Raw genomic sequence first — 21,640 nt, 5'->3', positions numbered from 1 at the left:
GAATCAAGGCATGTGAAGCGTCTGGGGTAAACCATGGAAAGCTGTGTGGGGCCTGGATGTGGGAAGGGAGCTGTGGTTTCGGGCATTATTGCATGACAGCTAGAGACTGAGTGTGAACGAATGAGGCCTTTGTTGTCTTTTCCTAGCGCTACCCCGCACACATGAGGGGGGAGGGGGATGGTATTCCATGTGTGGCGAGGTGGCGATGGGAATGAATAAAGGCAGACAGTGTGAACTCTGTGCATGGGTATACATGAATGTGTCTGTGTGTGTATATATATGAGTACATTGAGATGTATAGGTATGTATATTTGCGTGTGTGGACGTGTGTGTATATACATGTGTATGGGGGTGGGTTTGGCCATTTCTTTCGTCTGTTTCCTTGCGCTACCTCGCAAACGCGGGAGACAGCGACAAAGCAAAATAAATGAAAAATAAATATATATATATATATATATATATATATATATATATTGGAAGGAATTCGTACCCAAAGGTCGTCACATCATGCTAAAGCCGTAACATTGTGCTCAATGGTCGTCACATCGTGCTGTTGCTGTAAGATCGTGCTGAAGGGTCGTCACATCGAATCTAAGAGTTGTAACAACATGCTCAAGAGTATTACCGTTGTAAGGATGCTAAACGATGAAAGTACATAGGACTGCAGAGGCATAAAGATTTTTACCGAGTCTTCTTTCTGTTATGTTTCAGGTGAGTGGCTGGTGCTCTTCATGTTGGCGATGGTGAAGCTCTTCATGACGTGTGGGATGTACGTCATCTTTGTCATGACGTCTGAGATCTTCCCAACTCCCATCAGGACCTCCGGAATGGGTTGTATGATAGTCTTCGGGATGGCTGCTATGGCTGCGACTCCCTACATCCTGCATGTGAGTACTGGACTCCTTTATTTCTCATATGCACAATAACTATCCGTGCGTGATACATACATAGATATGCATAAGTATATATACACCCACATACACATGTATATACATACACGTCCACACACGCACATATACATACCTATACATTTCAACGTATACATATATATATATACACACACAGACATACGCATATATACACATGTACATAATTCGTACTTGCTGCCTTCATTCATTCCCGACGCCACCCCGCCACACATGGAATGACAACCCCATCCCCCCGCATAGGCGCGAGGTAGCACTAGGAAAAACAACAAACTTTCTAAAAGGGGAAACAAACACACACACACACGCACAAACACACACACACACACACACACATATATATATGTATATATATATATATATATATATATATATATATATATATATATATATATATATATATATATATATATATATATACATATATATATATATATATATATATATATATATATATATATATATACATATATATATATATATATATATATATATATATATATATATATATATATATATATATATATATATATATATATATATATATATATATATATGTATATATATATATATATATATATATATATATATATATATATATATATATATATATATATATATATATATATATATATATATATATATATATATATATATATATATATATATATATATATATATATATATATATATATATATATGTATATATATATGTATATATCCTCTGTTCTTAACTCTACCTTGCTAATGCGGGAAATGGCGAATAGTTTGAAAGCAGGGTGAAGGGAGGGCAAGGAATAGAGTGAATTGGATCGATGTGGTATACCGGGGTTGACGTGCTGACAGTGGATTGAATCAGGGCATGTGAAGCGTCTGGGGTGAGCCATGGAAAGTTGTGTGGGGCCTGGATGTGGAAAGGGAGCTGTGGTTTCGGGCATTATTGCGTGGTAGCTATATATATATATATATATATATATATATATATATATATATATATATATATATATATATATATATATATATATATATATATATATATATATATATATATATATATATATATATATGCGCCTGGGCATGAGAAGAAAGATCATGAGAGGCAAGTGTTTTGGGAGCAGTTGAATGAGTGTGTTAGCTGTTTTGATGCACGAGACCGGGTTATAGTGATGGGTGATTTGAATGCAAAGGTGAGTAATGTGGCAGTTGAGGGAATAATTGGTATACATGGGGTGTTCAGTGTTGTAAATGGAAATGGTGAAGAGCTTGTAGATTTATGTGCTGAAAAATGACTGGTGATTGGCAATATCTGGTTTAAAAAGCGAGATATACATAAGTATACGTATGTAAGTAGGAGAGATGGCCAGAGAGCGTTATTGGATTACGTGTTAATTGACAGGCGCGCAAAAAAAGAGAGACTTTTGGATGTTAATGTGCTGAGAGGTGCAACTGGAGGGATGTCTGATCATTATCTTGTGGAGGCTAAGGTGAAGATTTGTATGGGTTTTCAGAAAAGAAGAGTGAATGTTGGGGTGAAGAGGGTGGTGAGAGTAAGTGAGCTTGGGAAGGAGACTTGTGTGAGGACGTACCAGGAGAGACTGAGTACAGAATGGAAAAAGGTGAGAACAATGGAAGTAAGGGGAGTGGGGGAGGAATGGGATGTATTTAGGGAATCAGTGATGGATTGCGCAAAAGATGCTTGTGGCATGAGAAGAGTGGGAGGTTGGTTGATTAGAAAGGGTAGTGACTGCTGGGATGAAGAAGTAAGATTATTAGTGAAAGAGAAGAGAGAGGCATTTGGACGATTTTTGCAGGGAAAAAATGCAGTTGAGTGGGAGATGTATAAAAGAAAGAGACAGGAGGTCAAGAGAAAGGTGCAAGAGGTGAAAAAGAGGGCAAATGAGAGTTGGGGTGAGAGAGTATCATTAAATTTTAGGGAGAATAAAAAGATGTTCTGGAAGTAGGTAAATAAAGTGCGTAAGACAAGGGAGCAAATGGGAACTTCAGTGAAGGGCGCAAATGGGGAGGTGATAACAAGTAGTGGTGATGTGAGAAGGAGATGGAGTGAGTATTTTGAAGGTTTGTTGAATGTGTTTGATGATAGAGTGGCAGATATAGGGTGTTTTGGTCGAGGTGGTGTGCAAAGTGAAAGGGTTAGGGAAAATGATTTGGTAAACAGAGAAGAGGTAGTAAAAGCTTTGCGGAAGATGAAAGCCAGCAAGGCAGCATGTTTGGATGGTATTGCAGTGGAATTTATTAAAAAAGATGGTGACTGTATTATTGACTGGTTGGTAAGGTTATTTAATGTATGTATGACTTATGGTGAGGTGCCTGAGGATTGGCGGAATGCGTGCATAGTGCCATTGTACAACGGCAAAGGGGATAAGAGTGAGTGCTCAAATTACAGAGGTATAAGTTTGTTGAGTATTCCTGGTAAATTTTATGGGAGGGTATTGATTGAGAGGGTGAAGGCATGTACAGAGCATCAGACTGGGGAAGAGCAGTGTGGTTTCAGAAGTGGTAGAGGATGTGTGGATCAGGTGTTTGCTTTGAAGAATGTATGTGAGAAATACTTAGAAAAGCAAATGGATTTGTATGTAGCATTTATGGATCTGGAGAAGGCTTATGATAGAGTTGATAGAGATGCTCTGTGGAAGGTATTAAGAATATATGGTGTGGGAGGCAAGTTGTTAGAAGCAGTGAAAAGTTTTTATCGAGGATGTAAGGCATGTGTACGTGAAGGAAGAGAGGAAAGTGATTGGTTCTCAGTGAATATAGGTTTGCGGCAGGGGTGTGTGATGTCTCCATGGTTGCTTAATTTGTTTATGGATGGGGTTGTTAGGGAGGTGAATGCAAGAGTTTTGGAAAGAGGGGCAAGTATGAAGTCTGTTGTGGATGAGAGAGCTTGAGAAGTGAGTCAGTTGTTGTTCGCTGATGATACAGCGCTGGTGGCTGATTCATGTGAGAAACTGCAGAAGCTGGTGACTGAGTTTGGTAAAGTGTGTGAAAGAAGAAAGTTAAGAGTAAATGTGAATAAGAGCAAGGTTATTAGGTACAGTAGGGTTGAGGGTCAAGTCAATTGGGAGGTAAGTTTAAATGGAGAAAAACTGGAGGAAGTAAAGTGTTTTAGATATCTGGGAGTGGATCTGGCAGCGGATGGAACCATGGAAGCGGAAGTGGATCATAGGGTGGGGGAGGGGGCGAAAATCCTGGAGCCTTGAAGAATGTGTGGAAGTCGAGAACATTATATCGGAAAGCAAAAATGGGTATGTTTGAAGGAATAGTGGTTCCAACAATGTTGTATGGTTGCGAGGCATGGGCTATGGATAGAGTTGTGCGCAGGAGGATGGATGTGCTGGAAATGAGATGTTTGAGGACAATGTGTGGTGTGAGGTGGTTTGATCGAGTAAGTAACGTAAGGGTAAGAGAGGTGTGTGGAAATAAAAAGAGCGTGGTTGAGAGAGCAGAAGAGGGTGTTTTGAAATGGTTTGGGCACATGGAGAGAATGAGTGAGGAAAGATTGACCAAGAGGATATATGTGTCGGAGGTGGAGGGAACGAGAAGTGGGAGACCAAATTGGAGGTGGAAAGATGGAGTGAAAAAGATTTTGTGTGATCGGGGCCTGAACATGCAGGAGGGTGAAAGGAGGGCAAGGAATAGAGTGAATTGGATCGATGTGGTATACCGGGTTGACGTGCTGTCAGTGGATTGAATCAGGGCATGTGAAGCGTCTGGGGTAAACCATGGAAAGCTGTGTAGGTATGTGTATTTGCGTGTGTGGACGTATGTATATACATGTGTATGGGGGTGGTTTGGGCCATTTCTTTCGTCTGTTTCCTTGCGCTACCTCGCAGACGCGGGAGACAGCGACAAAGCAAAAAAAAAGAAAAAAAAGAAAATATATATATATATTCGCCATTTCCCGCGTTAGGGAGGTAGCGAGGTAGCGTTAAGAACAGAGGACTGGACCTTTTTTGGAATATCCTCACCTGGCCCCCCTGTTCCTTGTTTTGGAAAAAAAAATAAAGAAACGAGAGGGAAGGATTTCCAGCCCCCCGCTCCCTCCCCTTTTAGTCGCCTTCTACGACACGCAGGGAATACGTGGGAAGTATTCTTGATCCCCTATCCCCAGGGATAGTATATATATATTTATATATATATATATCTTTCTTTCTTTCTTTCAAACTATTCGCCATTTCCCGCATTAGCGAGGTAGCGTTAAGAACAGAGGACTGGGCCTTTGAGGGAATACCCTCACCTGGCCCAATTCTCTGTTCCTTCTTTTGGAAAATTAAAAAAAATCCGAGAGGGGAGGATTTCCAGCCCCCCGCTCCCTCCCCTTTTAGTCGCCTTTTACGTCACGCAGGGAATACGTGGGAAGTATTCTTAATCCCCTATCCCCAGGGATAATATATATATATATATATATATATATATATATATATATATATATATATATATATATATATATATATATATATATATATATATATATATATATATATATATATATATATATATATATATATATATATATATATATATATATATATATATATATATATATATATATATATATATATATATTGATTTATTGATTTATCGGGGCCTGAACATTCAGGAGGCGTGAAAGGCGTGAAAGGAATAGAGAAAATTGAAGTGTGTGCTATACTGGGGTCTACATGTTGTCATTGGTTTGAACCAGGGCATATGAAGCGTCTGAGGTAAACCGCGGGAATTTTTGTGGGGCCTGGGTGTGGAAAGGGAGTTGTGGTTTCGGTGCATTACACATGACAGCTGGAAACTCAGTGTGAAGGAATGTGGCCTTTGTTATATTTTCCTAGCGCTAACTCGCGCTGGGAAAAGGGGTTGCCATTTCATGTGTGTGGGGTTGGCAACGAGAATGGAAGAAGTCAGCAAGTATGAATATGTACATGCGTATATATGTACATGTCTGTGTATGTATATATAAGTATACGTTGAAATGTATAGGTATGTATATGTGCGTGTGTGGACGCGTATGTATATTCATGTGCATGAGGGTGGGTTGGGCCATTCTTCCGTCTTTTTCCTTGCGCTTCACATGCCCTGGTTCAATCCATCGACAGCATGTCGACTCCGGTATACAACATCGTTCCAATTCACTCTATTCCTTGCACGCCTTTCACACTCCTGCATGTTCGGGCCCCGATCACTCAAAATCTTTTTCACTCCAACTTTCCACCTCCAATTTGATCTCCCACTTCTCCTCGTTCCCTCCACATCTGACACATACATCCTCTTGGCCAATCTTTCCTCACTCAATCTCTCCATGTGATCAAACCATTTCAAAACACCCTCTTCTGCTCTCTCAACCACACTCTTTTTACTACCAAACGTCTTTCTTACCCCATTATTACTTACTCGATCAAACCCCCTCACACCACATATTGTCCTCAAACATCTCATTTCCAGCACATGCACCCTCCTCCACACAACTCTATCCATAGCCCACGCCTCGCAGCCATATAACATTGTTAGAACCACTATTCCTTCAAACATACCCGTTTTTGCTTTCCGAGATAATGTTCTCGACTTCCACACATTCTTCAACGCTCCCAAAACTTTAGCCCCCTCCCCCGACCTATGATTCACATCCGCTTCCATGGTTCCTTCCGATGCCAAATCTACTCCCAGATATTTAAAACACTTAACTTCCTCCAGTTTTTATCCATTGAAACTTACCTCCCAACTGACTTGTCCCTTTACCCTACTGTACCTAATAACCTTGCTCTTATTCACATTTACTCTCAGCTTTCTTCTTTCACACACTTTGCCAAACTCAGTCACCAGCTTCTGCAGTTTCTCACACGAATCATCCACCAGCGATGTATCATCAGCGAACAACAACTGACTCACTTCCCAAGCTCTCTCATCCACACCAGACTGCATACTTGCCCCTTTTTCTAAAACTCTTGCATTTACCTCCCAAACAACCCCATCCATAAAGAAATTAAACAACCATGGAGACATCACACACCCCTGCCGCAGACCTAAATTTACTGAGAACCAATTACTTTCTTCTCTTCCTACACGTACGCATGCCTTATATCCTCGATAAAAACTTTTCACTGCTTCTAACAACTTGCCTCCCACACCATATATTCTTAATACCTTCCACAGAGCATCTCTATCAACTCTATCATATGCCTTCTCCAGATCCATAAATGCTACATACAAATCCATTTTCTTTTCTAAGCATTTCTCACATACATTCTTCAAAGCAAGCACCTGATTCACACATCTCTACCACTTCTGAAGCCACACTGCTCTTCCCCAATCTGATGCTCTGTACATGCCTTCACCCACTCAATCAATACCCTCCCACATAATTTCCCAGAAATACTCCACAAACTCTTATCTCCTTTGCCTTTGTACAATGGCACTATGCAAGCATTCCGCCAATCCTCAGGCACCTCACCATGAATCATACATACATTGAATTACCTTACCAACCAGTTAACAATACAGTCTCCCCCTTTTTAATTAATTCCACTGCAATAACATCCAAACCTGCTGCCTTGCCGGCTGTCATCTTCCGCAAAGCTTTTACTACCTCTTCTCTGTTTACCAAATCATTTTCCCTAACCCTCTCACTTTGCACACCACCTCGACCAAAACACCCTATATCTGCTACTCTATCATCAAACACATTCAACAAACCTTCAAAATACTCACTCCATCTCCTTCTCACAACACCACTACTTGTTATCACCTCCCCATTAGCCCACTTCACTGAAGTTTCCCATTTGTTCCCTTGTCTTACACACTTTATTTACCTCCTTCCAAAACATCTTTTTATTCTCCCCAAAATATAATGATACTCTCACCCCAACTTTCATTTACCCTCTTTCTCAACTTTTGCACCTTTCTCTTGACCTCCTGTCTCTTTCTTTTATACATCTCCCACTCAACTGCATTTTTTCCCTGCAAAAATCGTCTCCAAATGCCTCTCTCTTCTCTTTCACTAATAATCTTACTTCTTCACCCCACCACTCAGTATTCTTTCTAATCAACCCACCTCCCACGCTTCTCATGGCACAAGCATCTTTTGCGCAAGCCATCACTGCTTCCCTAAATACATCCCATTCCACCTCCACTCCCCTTACCTCCTTTGTTCTCATCTTTTTCCATTCTGTACTCACTCTCTCCTGGTACTTCCTCACACAAGTCTCCTTCCCAAGCTCACTTACTCTCACCACTCTCTTCATCCCAACATTCTCTCTTCTTTTCTGAAAACCCCTACATATCTTCACCTTCGCCTCCACAAGATAATGATCCGACATCCCTCCAGTTGCCCCTCTCAGCACATTAACATCCAAAAGTCTCTCTTTCGCGCGCCTATCAGTTAACACTTAATCCAATAACGCTCTCTGGCCATCTCTCCTAACTACATACGTATACTTATGTATATCTCTCTTATTAAACCAGGTATTCCCAATCACCAGTCCTTTATCAGCACATAAATCTACAAGCTCTTCATCATTTCCATTTACAACACTGAACACCCCATGTATACCAATTATTCCCTCAACTGCCACATTATTCACCTTTGCATTGAAATCACCCATTACTATATATATATATATATATATATATATATATATATATATATATATATATATATATATATATATATATATATATATATATATATATATATATATATATATATATATATCTTTATTTCATGCTATTCGCCATTTTTCGCCTCAGCGAGGTAGCGTTAAGTGCAGAGACTGGGCCTCTGAGGGAATATCCTCACCCGGCCCCCTTCTCTGTTCCTTCCTTTGGGAAAAAAAAAAGAAAATGAGGGGAAGATTTCTAGCCACCCGCTTCTTTCCATTTTAGTCGCCTTCTGCGACACGCAGGGAATACGTGGAAGTATTCTTTCTCCCCTATCCCCAGAGATAATATATATATATATATATATATATATATATATATATATATATATATATATATATATATATCCTAGGAAGAGTTAGGTAGCCATTGACCTACTCCTAGAGATGGATATAAGATCTCGGTTGACTGTGGATCGACTACTGCATTCAGGATTTAAACCTGGGCGGCCTATGATTGCGTCGTGGTCATGAAGCTATCCACTGCACCACAGACGTCCATGATTGCTAACACAGTTGATGAACCTTTGAGCATAGTAATTCATCATGTATGTAAACTCGGTGTGAAGCCGAACAAGACATACATTTCGTAGAATCCTGGTTTGGTTTATATTTTCCCTAAAACAGACTGGTTGAGATCTCTTGGTAAATATTCTCGTTATAGACCATCAGGTGTCCTGCCATCCATTTTCCTTTTTCTTCAAGATGTAAAAAGACGTGGCACCCGAAAACAGAGCATTAGAGAAGATCTGATTCGAGACGCAAGATCATAAAGGCAAAGCACTAGGAAGCTAAGACCTTCTGTATGTGGAAAGAAATTTAGTTATTTACGTAGACTAATTCAACAAGTAAAATCAAGAAAAACGGGAGTCTTCTTCTTGACAAAGCTTCAAGTCGCGGATAGAGGATAAAAGTCCTCTTTTGCGAGGAATTAGAATCATGGAAGAAGGTACCTCGTTCTTCAGTTTGATGCATAATGACAAAGATACTACAGGAGTGAAATGAATATATCATGAAGGTCTCTTACTCCCTTTCTCATTCATGTAAGGTTGGCCACCTGTTGGTGGTGGGTCCTGAGTAAATGCTCCGTTTGTTCGTTGGATAAAATGACCCTGTCGTAGGCATGCAACGACCTGTTTATGCAGCAACTTTTTGTGAACGGATGGAACAACTGTTTTCAGCACCCAGGCGACTGGAACACCTGTCTTCAGCACTCGAACGGCTGGGATAATCCTGTTCCAGCATCTAAATGGCTGGAACACCCGTTTCTACCACCTGGACGACCGGAACAACCTTGTCTCAAAGCCGAACGGCTGGAATACCTTTGTCTTAAGACCTAAGGAGCTGGAACATCCTGTCTCCAGCACCTGGACGGAAGGAGCGTCCCAACTTTAGCTCCCGGAACATCTTTGTCTCCAGCAGCTGGATGGTTGGAATGTTGCATGTGGACTGGCCCGGAGGACGTGAACAGTTGGATTCAGGATTGGGTGAATACTCTTGGTGTACAAGAATGAGTCTTTATTCCAGGTGACAAGGTAAGTACAGAGAGTGTAAAATGACACCAGCCAACGTGGCCCGATCAGAAAGCGAGTTCTGCCGTGTTGTCAGTGTAGAGTGAACCAGCAGGCATGGGTAGGTCTGGTGTAGAAGTTGGCAGGGTGGTGACGGACTGCCATGGTTACTTGCCTTGTACATCGTCTGTACAAGGCGAGTATGTGTGACATCATCATGTGAGAGCTCCTTGCGTGCTCAGGGCCAGTAGGTCTTACATTAGCCACACAAGATCTTGTTTATTTGGACGGCTGTGACAAAGTTCTTGCAAGAGCACCTCCTTCTCAACCCCCAGATGTCTGGAACACGCCCTGTCTCCAGCACCTGGACGGCTGGTACACCAGGCGTCAACATCTGGACAGCTGAAACATCACTACATCAACATCCAAATAGTTGGAAGATCTGTTTCCAAAGTAGAACGTCTGAAACATCATTTTTTAAACCGATGGTGACCGGAATGTTCCGTTTCCAGCACATGAAGGGCAGAAACACCCCCTTTCTCCTGCACTCATATGACTGGAAGATCTTGTCTCCGGCACAAATATGGCCGGAATATCATCTGTGTCCGGCACCCAAGTGGCCGCTCACCATCTGTCTCCACCCCCTGGACTACTCAAGAATCCGTAGGCTGGAACACAGATCTTCAGAACCTGGTCGGCTGGAACACTCTCTGTGTCCAGCACCCAGACGTCTTGAACACACGCTTCCAGCACCCAGAGGGCTGAAACGCCCCTGTCCACAACCTCCAGATGGTTAGGACTTCTCTGTCTTCAGTGCCTGGACGGCTGGACCATATTCGGTCTCCAGCAACCAGATGGCTTTAACACCTGTCTTCAACACACGTATGGCTTGCACATGCCCTTCCTCCAGCGCGTAGATGGCTGGAACACTTGTCTTCAGCACTCGGAGTGGCGCTGGTGAGGTGAGACAATGATATCGGACACTTTACTGATCTTATATAAACTGTGCAGCAATTGATCACTCATTACTCCTACATTACTTGTAAAGAAAATACAGTGAAAAGAGTATTCTTACATTGGACAAAATGGCGTCCCATAAGTACAATTAAAACAAGATTTACAAGATATAAAAACGCACATTAAGTTACCGGAACATGATGCAGGTCATCATACAACCACAGGATATGTTCAGTGCATATCTGTAAGGCTGGAACACCCGACTACAGCATCCAGATGGTCGGAACTTTCCTGTCTCCAGCACCTGGATGGCTGGAACCAGGACCCGCAGTAGCTGACGCTGGGCTTGGGAGAGTCCTGGCTTACCACCCACCCACCCACACACACACACACACACACACAGGGGACTATGGGGCCAGAGTGACGGGCAAGATGGCAACAAATGATAATATTTATGTAAGATGTATGTTTATTATTGATATTTTCTGTTATTTAACAATTTACGTTATAAATATTAACAATTTACGTTATCAATATTAACAATTTACGTTATCAATATTAACAATTTACGTTATCAATATTAACAATTTACGTTACCAATATTAACAATTTACGTTATCAATATTAACAATTTACGTTATCAATATTAACAATTTACGTTATCAATATTAACAATTTACGTTATCAATATTAACAATTTACGTTATCAATATTAACAATTTACGTTACCAATATTAACAATTTACGTTATCAATATTAACAATTTACGTTATCAATATTAACAATTTACGTTATCAATATTAACAATTTACTTTATCAATATTAACAATTTACGTTATCAGTATTAACAATTTACGTTATCAATATTAACAATTTACGTTATCAATATTAACAATTTACGTTATCAATATTAACAATTTACGTTATCAATATTAACAATTTACGTTATCAATATTAACAATTTACGTTATCAGCATTAACAATTTACGTAATCAGTATTAACAATTTACGTTATCAATATTAACAATTTACGTTATCAATATTAAGAATTTACGTTATCAATATTAACAATTTACGTTATCAATATTAACAATTTACGTTATCAATATTAACAATTTACGTTATCAATATTAACAATTTACGTTATCAATATTAACAATTTACGTTATCAGTATTAACAATTTACGTTATCAATATTAACAATTTACGTTATCAATATTAACAATTTACGTTATCAATATTAACAATTTACGTTATCAATATTAACAATTTACGTTATCAATATTAACAATTTACGTTATCAATATTAACAAATGTCGTGTCCCCTCTCCTGGGGCAAGCTAGGGGACCCCCGACCTTTCCATGGGCCCGACTGCAGTACCACATCGAGTGTCAGACAACTCTTTAACGTGGTCATATTTCTCTAATTCTGCTCAAGTTTCCAGCTAGTTATTAATACTGAGAAATTGAAACTCTTCGTAAACGGCCATCAAGGCTTTGTAAACGGTAATAATCAAGTCTTAGATAACGGTGTTCCTTTGATTCTAGCAAGACTTATACTGTATAAGTAATGTATAGTGTGGGTAGTGTATGGTATTGGTATTACGTTATGTAAGTATTGTGTAGTGTGAGTAGTGTATGGTGTTGGTATTTCTTTATGTAAGTATTGTGTAGCGTGGGTTCTCTATGGTGTTGGTATTTCGTTATATGAGTATTGTGTAGTGTGGGTAGTGTATGGTGTTGGTATTTCGTTGTATAAGTAATGTGTAGTGTGGGTAGTGTATGGTGTTGGTATTTCGTTGTATAAGTAATGTGTAGTGTGGGTAGTGTATGATGTTGGAATTTCGTTAAGTATTGTGTAGTGTGGATAGTGCATGGTATTCTTTGTTTATTGTGTGAGTATTGTGTAGTGTTGGTGTTATGTTATGTTAGTACTATGAGGTGTCGATGATGGATTATGTAGATATTGTGTAGTGAATATATGATCGATGGTGGTGTAGCATTAATATTGCGTAGTGTTAGCATAAACCTTTCACGAAAGAATAAAGAGATTCCTCGTTATCTAATCTTGGAACGAAGTAATAAGCACATATATACGATAAACATCGAGATCAGTTACGTCTAACATAGGCCCACCTTCCATAGGGAGCAGTATAAAGATGTAAGTCTTATTACAAGTGACGTTTTATGTTTCAGTCTGGGGTGAGTTCGACGTTCCATTACTGGCTGCTGTCTGGGCTATCGCTGGTATCCCTGCTGGCCTGTCTAGCCCTTCCAGAGACCTTGGGTCTTCACCTGCCTCAGACCTTTCAGGAGGCCGAGGACTTGGGTTCTTCCAGGCCCTTCACCGCCTGGATCCACCACTGGAACAAGGACAAGTATCCGCCCCAGACATTCAAGCGCCCTTCAGACTCCCGCCATCACCAGCTGCAGGAACTCCACGAGTCCAACACCAATGACGCATGGGAAGCGCTGCTCAACTGATGGGTATGTGTGTGTCGGCCTACAGTCTAATGCCTTCCTGGGAACACGCGCCCTTACTGATCCCAGTACTGTTATTTGAGGTTCATTCTACACATGGACAGCATCTTGCCAAAACTTCCTTCCTCGTGTGTCGTTAAGCTTACATTTCATTCACTGTTGGATGAACAAAGTACGGAAGCTACGTACGTGGTCTGTTATTTCGACCATCTCAAGATGAGGATGCTTATAGGTGATTATTCTCGCCTTACCTTCACCAGCCACAAACCTTTACCGAGTCAGAAAAAGAGATGACCGGTGAGTGGGTTCGTCACAACACTGGTGCAGCCAGAGAGAACTAACTAGTTGGCGGTCAGGACTCCTCAGCTGCTGTTAAGAGAGCCAACAGGAACTAGTTAGGCCTCCCTTAGGCAGGATTGTGGGTACTGGTTCCAGCCACTCCTGTCTGATTTATCAGGAAGGAAGATTAGAATATTGCTGTTTTATTACTGTAGGAGTCTACTGCTGTATTAATATTGTTATTTTCCTTTTTCTATTGCCATTTCTGGGCAAACAAGTTATCTGCTTTGGATCATTCACCTGTCACTCTCCTTTCGTACATATATTGTGTGTCTACGTATGTGTTCATGATAACCAGAGGACCAATTTCTATGAAAGAGTCCCAGTGTTAACCACGACCATTCTAAAGGCTTCAGCAGCCCAAGACTGAGCTACTTCCAGTCGCAGAAATATACTGGACTCCTTTGGAGTAAGAAGTTCTTTGACAACACTGCCTTGTCAAAGTTAGCCTATTCAAACCTTGAAACAGCTAAGAAAAACAGTTAAGAAGACAACAGACAGAGATTGAGTTAAGAGGGAATGAAATATATGAGAGGATTAAGACTATGAAACATTATGTACTTGTTCTTCATAACATGAACCTTACATATGGGAAAGAAAGGACTGGATGGAAGGACTTAGTGTTTATGAGGTTAATATTTGGGTCACATACATATCACTGGAAATTTGGGACTGTGTAGACTATGTAGAAGATCTAGATTCCACACCCTGCCTCATTATGTACTGCCAGTCACTTACACAGGGAATCTAGAAATGCACATATTGATAATCTAACAAGCAAAGTGAATGGATGTGTAACAATAAGAAAATAGATGAAATATTAAAGAAATCTACTTCCCTCTACTGCCAGGGTGAGGGGGGGGGATCAGAAAGTAGTAGTGCCTTCCCTTCCCACCACCTTTCCTCACTGACACATCTGCCACTTTGTCTGCTCACTCTACCAACATTCGTGGTGTCTCTAGTAACCTTTCGTCTGTTGAACACCATCTGTCTAGTAGCTCTCCCAGTATCTTACTTCTCTAATGATGTTACTGTCTAATGATGTTTTCACCCGCCCCTTTCTCATATCCAACTATCATCTCCCCTCACGATTCGGCTTAAAAAAAGAAGAGTTGGTGTTTATGTTCATTGCAGCATCAACACAGCTGTTGTACGCCTCGAGAACCTTGAGTCTTCAAACTTTGATGTTACGTGGCTCAAGGTCTGTCTCACAACTATTCCACGTTTTCTTTGCTTCGCCCACTGCTCTAAAATTCTAAAAATTCTACATCTTTCTTCTAACTAAACACCTGCCATGACGCTGTGCCATCCTCTTACCCGCCAAGTTCCTCTACCTAGCAATATTCACTGTTCATTATAGAAAATGGTTGAATTCCTTCCACCCTCACGTTCTCCATTTGTTATTGATCTGGAGCAAACTGTCACCCGCCCAACCCTCCCATATTCTTGATCACTATGACCACTCTCCAAATACAATGAATCTGTTTTTCACCTTTAATCCTTCGCAACTAAACAATCTCGCTTCGAGTTGGTTCATTTGATCACACTCATATTTTAACGGCACCTCTCCCTCCTTCCAGCAGCCCCTTCCAAGCGTAAATACTGGCACCTCAACAAAGCTGACTGGAATAACTTACCGTAACTTCTTATCTGACATTCCTCGGTTATATTACTGTCTCTTATGAGGTGATGCCTCTGACTACGTAAAATGCATAGCAGAGGTGATTGTCGTAGGGATGAAAGCAATTTCATCTCCTCTTCCTCCAAGATGACCTCTTCATCCAATCCATGGTTCAACCGGTCCTGTTCTGAGGCCATTCGGGCAAGGGTTCAGGCATATCCGTCTTGGAAAAACTCTCCAGCCCTTGGCTTCCAATCAGCATTTATCTCCACCCATAATCATTACAAGTTCGTTATCCGTGAGGCAAAGCGAACCATTACCGAACTGAAGTGTGATAACTTCTCGTCATCCAATGATAAGTCTTTCCGGTATTTAGCTAAGGACATCGTTAACAATTTCCGTCGCTCTACCTTTCCTTCACTTTTCCGGTCTGATGTGACTATAGCTGTCTCTCACACAGACATAGCAAGACTCGTTGGTTCTCGTTTTTCTTTTAACTCCACCTCGGATGACTAACATCCCTTCACCCTGATGTTTCTCTTACCAATCCTATACTGCTTTCCGCATTCTCCTTTCAGACTGTCCAAAAAGCATTTCTTTCTCTAAACACAAGCAAAATTTATGGTCCTGATGGCATCCATCCCCGTGGATTGAAAGGGTGTGCCTTTGAACTTGCACCTGTGCTTGCTCGTGTCTTCCGTTTGTGCTTAGAAATCAGAACTTTTCCTTCTTCTTGGAAGCAAGCGTTAGTACATCCCATCCCTAGGAAAGTTGACGGTCTTAACCCCTCGAACTATTGCCCTTTTGCTTTGACATCTACCCTTTCCAAAGACTTTGAATCCTTCCTCTACTCCCATAGCCTTAAACATCTTGAAGCTCACAGTCTTCCCTCTGATCATCGGTATGGCATCCGTATGATGAGATCCACAGGTAATGTTTTACTGACTAATGTCTGGTTAACAACCCTGAAAGATTTTTTGGGAATCCTATTTAGTTCCCATGATATATCCAAATATTTGGATAGGGTATGCCATCGGGGTCTCCTCTCTAAGCTCCCCTCTTTTGGCTTCCCTACCTTACTATGCTCCTTCATATCTAGCTTCCTCTTTGGTCGATCGATCTCCATGGTTGTTGATGAATCAGCATGTCCCCCTTTCCCTAGCAACGCTGTTGTTCCTCAAGGTTCTGTCCTGTCTCCTACAATGTTACTCCTTCTTATCGATGATTTCCTTTTTTCTGCAGATAACCAAATGCATCCATATATTGACGACTCAACGCTGCATTCCTCAATATCCTTCAATTTTGCTCCTTCTTCTCTGACTCGAACAGAATATCTCCGTGAGGCTGACGAAAGCAAGTTAAGTTTAAAGCCTCCAATTCCTCTATCAAGAAATTTCTTGCAACTTTGATTGTTCTGATACTCCACCTCTTAACTCAATGAAAATGATTAGTATTACCGTAACATCCACTCTATCTTGGGTACCCAACATTATGGAAATAGCTACGTGTGCCTCCAAGAAACTGGAAGTCCTGTTTAGATGTCAAAATTTCTTTTCTTTCGAACAGTTGTTCCGTTTATATAAAGGATTGATCCACCCTCGTATGGAGTAATGCTCTCACTCCTAGGGTGGTTCTAGCTCTGCATCCTTACTTAACAGAGCTGTGTCGAAAACGGTCCAATTCATAAGCTTCCGAGGCTAACTTAAAAACTTGACTCACTTGCCCTACGCCGCAATGTTATTTCACTTTCCCTCTTCTACAGGTATCACTTTAGTTTTCCACCCGGGAACTGGCTGCTTGTGTGCCCCTATCATAAGCCAAACCAGTCAATACTCGGCAAGCTGCTGTGTCACGTGATTACTGTGTGGCCGTAGCAACAGAAGTGTGGGCCGTTTTGATCACTGTTTCTTTCCCTATAACTCGAAGCTTTGGAGCTCTCTATTCTCTCATGGCACTTTTTAAATGAGTTTTGCTTTTTAACCTTCTCCAAAATTCGTAAATACTTTTCCTTGTCTTTAATTTTCCCTTTCATTAACCTCTCTGTATCTCCATTAACATCAGGCCTTGATATCGACCTTTGTTGAATAAGTACGAAGATTGTAAATATATTATTTGTGATATCAAGTGAGCCTTAGACTCTGGTGAAGGAGTTTTGCGTTGTATTGTATAGTATTGCATTGTATTGCATTGTATCAACATTTATCATATTGTATTCTTTATCTCAATAAAGGTATCAACCATACATGAATACAACGAGCTGATTGACACCTTGAACTATAGATCAGATAACATTGTTATAGTTGGCGCTCCTCCGTGACTTGTGTAGGTAACTACGCCCTCAGTAGAACGCCAGGTGTATATGAGTGACTGGAACGCTTGTGTATGGATGCTAACGTTCATAAAAGACAAAGAACTATATAGCAAAGATGGCATTCACCTCCACAATAAAGGAGCAGAACTCTGAGCAGTGGGAAGCAAAGATCAAATTGCCTTACAACTAAGGGAAAATATTTGTTCAGGCCCGGCAGATGTCAGTGTGTTGAGGTCAGGTCGGGTCATACAACATGCCACACAATGGAGGTCAGATCAGATCCCCTCCCCACCCCACCAGACAGTGACGTCAGAGTTGCAGGTCACGGGGGCTCGTCACACCTAGGTCTAAACATAGCCGGTCACCACATGACAACACCAGCCTCGTCCAGTGATCACACGAAGACATTAAATGAACTTTACATGAATATAAGATCCATCCGAAACAAAATAATTGAACTGCATTGTTTAGTAAACAGTGAACACCTTGATATCATTAGTGTAACAAACATTTCTGAACACGAAAAAATCTGAGCAGCGAGTAACATTTGCCAAACTACAACTTATTTGTGAGGGATAGAGACGGTCGAGGAGGTAGAACTGCACTGTATGTTAGAGACGGTCGAGCAGGCGGAACTGCACTGTATGTTAGAGACGGTCGAGCAGGCGGAACTGCACTGTATGTTAGAGACGGTCGAGGAGGCGGAACTGCACTGTATGTAAAATCTTACCTAAACCTCATCAAAGTTCAGGCTACAACATCTGCTGTTATTGAACACTTGTGTGTTCAGACTACATCATCTGCTGTTGTTGAACACTTGTGTGTTCAGACTACATCATCTGCTGTTGTTGAACACTTGTGTGTTCAGACTACAACATCTGCTGTTGTTGAACACTTGTGTGTTCAGACTACATCATCTGCTGTTGTTGAACACTTGTGTGTTCAGACTACAACATCTCCTGTTGTTGAAAACTTGTGTGTTCAGGCTACAACATCTGCTGTTGTTGAACACTTGTGTGTTCAGACTACATCATCTGCTGTTGTTGAACACTTGTGTGTTCAGACTACAACATCTGCTGTTGTTGAACACTTGTGTGTTCAGACTACAACATCTGCTGTTGTTGAACACTTGTGTGTTCAGACTACAACATCTGCTGTTGTTGAACTCTTGTGTGTTCAGACTACAACATCTGCTGTTGTTGAACACTTGTGTGTTCAGGTCAACGTATCATCTCCCAAACTTTACATAAACGTCGTTTATAGACGTCTTAGTCAGCCAGTAGATATTGACAGTCATGCACGAGAGTTTACAACGAGCAATACAGGTTAAAAACTTGATCATACTTGGGGATTTTACTCCTCCTGAAATCAACTGGCAAACTATCCCAGGTGTAGAAAGTGATTCTGCTAGACTTGACTTTGTCGAAGACAGTTTTCTCTACCACACCGTCACTGAGCCGACGAAGGAAGCCAATATACTTGGTGAAGTTCTGACATCCCAGGAGTTCATAGTAACTATTACCCGTGTTGGAGAACATCTAGGCACGTGTGACCATAACATGGTTAGGTTCGACGTAAATATCAGTACCGACTTCCCTAAAACCAGTACTATTACCACTTACTTTAAAAGGGCGGATTTTAATGGGCTGCGCGACGCATTAAAGAGTCACCCTTGTTGGTTCATGTCTACAGGAATTATGGGCCAGTTTTAAGCATCAGATTATGCACCATCAAGTCACATTCATTCCCGTGCACGACAGAAACAAATCCAACAACAAGATAATGCAAGAGCTATGTGGCTCAGAAATAAACTTTATAAGCTTAAGAAATCGGAAAATAACCCAGATATGTCAACGCAATATAACACAATCAGACGACAAGTGAAAGCTCTCGTCAAAAATGTTAAGAAAAAATACGACGTGAATATTGCTTGAGATAGTAATAACCTTAAAAGATTTTATAGATATATAAGAAATAAGAAACATATAATTGGTGGAATAGGACCTTAATTAAACGAGCATGAGGAACCCATTGTGAACAATAAAAGATTTTAACTTCTGTTTTTACGCTTAAAAGCAATGATACGAATTTTGAGACAGTGGTGAATAGCACTGACACGATTCCAGAATTAGCTGTCACAGATGAATAAGCTGAAGACCAATAAAAACCCAGGTCCTGATCGTTTCTATCCACGAGTGATTTAAAACGTGAAACCCGAAACTGCCGGGCCTTTAACCTATATTTTTGATAACCTCTCCAAGATGGAATAGTCCCACAGCACTGAAGACTGGCAAACGTCACTCTTATAGACAAGAAAAAGAAGCCGCGAATTGCCTGGCAATAACCATCCTATTAGGTGTTGGACGGCGGGAATCAAGTGTGATGTTGGGATCTAAATAGCTTTAAGTACTGGCACCTGAGGAACTGGATTGTCTCCACGAAACATGTCGTGCCACATGTATAGAAAAATTACATGTTAAATAGAATTGTATGAATTCCTAATGATCATCATATCTATCTATCTATCAAATTATATGTATATATATATATATATATATATATATATATATATATATATATATATATAAATTATTTGACTTTATTCATTATACTTTGTCGCTGTCTCCCGCGTTAGCGAGGTAGCGCAAGGAAAAAGACGAAAGAATGGCCCAACCCACCCACATACACACATATACATACACGTCCACACACGCACATATACATACAAACCTAAACATTTCAACGTATATATATATATATATATATATATATATATAATATATATATATATATATACATATATATATATATATATATATATATATATATATATATATATATATATATATATATATATATATATGTATATATATATATATATATATATATATATATATATATATATATATATATATATATATATGCATAGACAGACATATACATATGTACACATGTACATAATTCATACTTGCTGCCATTATTCTTTCCGTCGCCATCCTGCCACACATGAAATGAGAACCCCTTCCACCTGCATGTGTGCGAGGTAGAGCTAGGAGAAGACAACAAAGGCCACATTCGATCACACTCAATCTCTAGCTGCCATGTATAATGCACCGAAACCACAGCTCCCTTTCCACATCCAGGCCCCACAAAGCTTTCCATGTTTTACCCCAGACGCTTCACATGCCCTGGTTCAATCCATTGACAGCACGTCGACCCCGGTATACCACATCGTTCCAATTCACTCTATTCCTTGCATGTCTTTCACACTCCTGCATGTTCAGTTCCCCGATATATATATATATATATATATATATATATATATATATATATATATATATATATATATATATATATATATTTTTTGTTTTTTTTGTTTTTTTTATACTTTGTCGCTGTTTCCCGCGTTTGCGAGGTAGCGCAAGGAAACAGACGAAAGAAATGGCCCAACCCACCCCCATACACATGTATATACATACGTCCACACACGCAAATATACATACCTACACAGCTTTCCATGGTTTACCCCAGACGCTTCACATGCCTTGATTCAATCCACTGACAGCACGTCAACCCCGGTATACCACATCGCTCCAATTCACTCTATTCCTTGCCCTCCTTTCACCCTCCTGCATGTTCAGGCCCCGATCACACAAAATCTTTTTCACTCCATCTTTCCACCTCCAATTTGGTCTCCCTCTTCTCCTTGCTCCCTCCACCTCCGACACATATATCCTCTTGGTCAATCTTTCCTCACTCATCCTCTCCATGTGCCCAAACCACTTCAAAACACCCTCTTCTGCTCTCTCAACCACGCTCTTTTTATTTCCACA

The 21,640-nt window shown here is 40.4% G+C and overlaps 1 pseudogene; it reads left to right on the top strand.

The window, feature by feature from the left end:
- LOC139754938 (solute carrier family 22 member 6-B-like) overlaps positions 1–15,316 on the top strand; it is a 120,912-nt pseudogene extending 105,596 nt beyond the window's left edge.
- The last annotated feature ends 6,324 nt before the right edge of the window (positions 15,317–21,640 follow it).

This window comes from Panulirus ornatus, chromosome 18 (assembly GCF_036320965.1).
Source record: "Panulirus ornatus isolate Po-2019 chromosome 18, ASM3632096v1, whole genome shotgun sequence".
In the NCBI taxonomy this organism is placed as follows: Eukaryota; Metazoa; Arthropoda; class Malacostraca; order Decapoda; family Palinuridae; genus Panulirus; species Panulirus ornatus.
The sequence above is the reverse complement of the archived record's forward strand: the minus strand, read 5'-3'. Positions and strand labels throughout refer to the sequence as shown.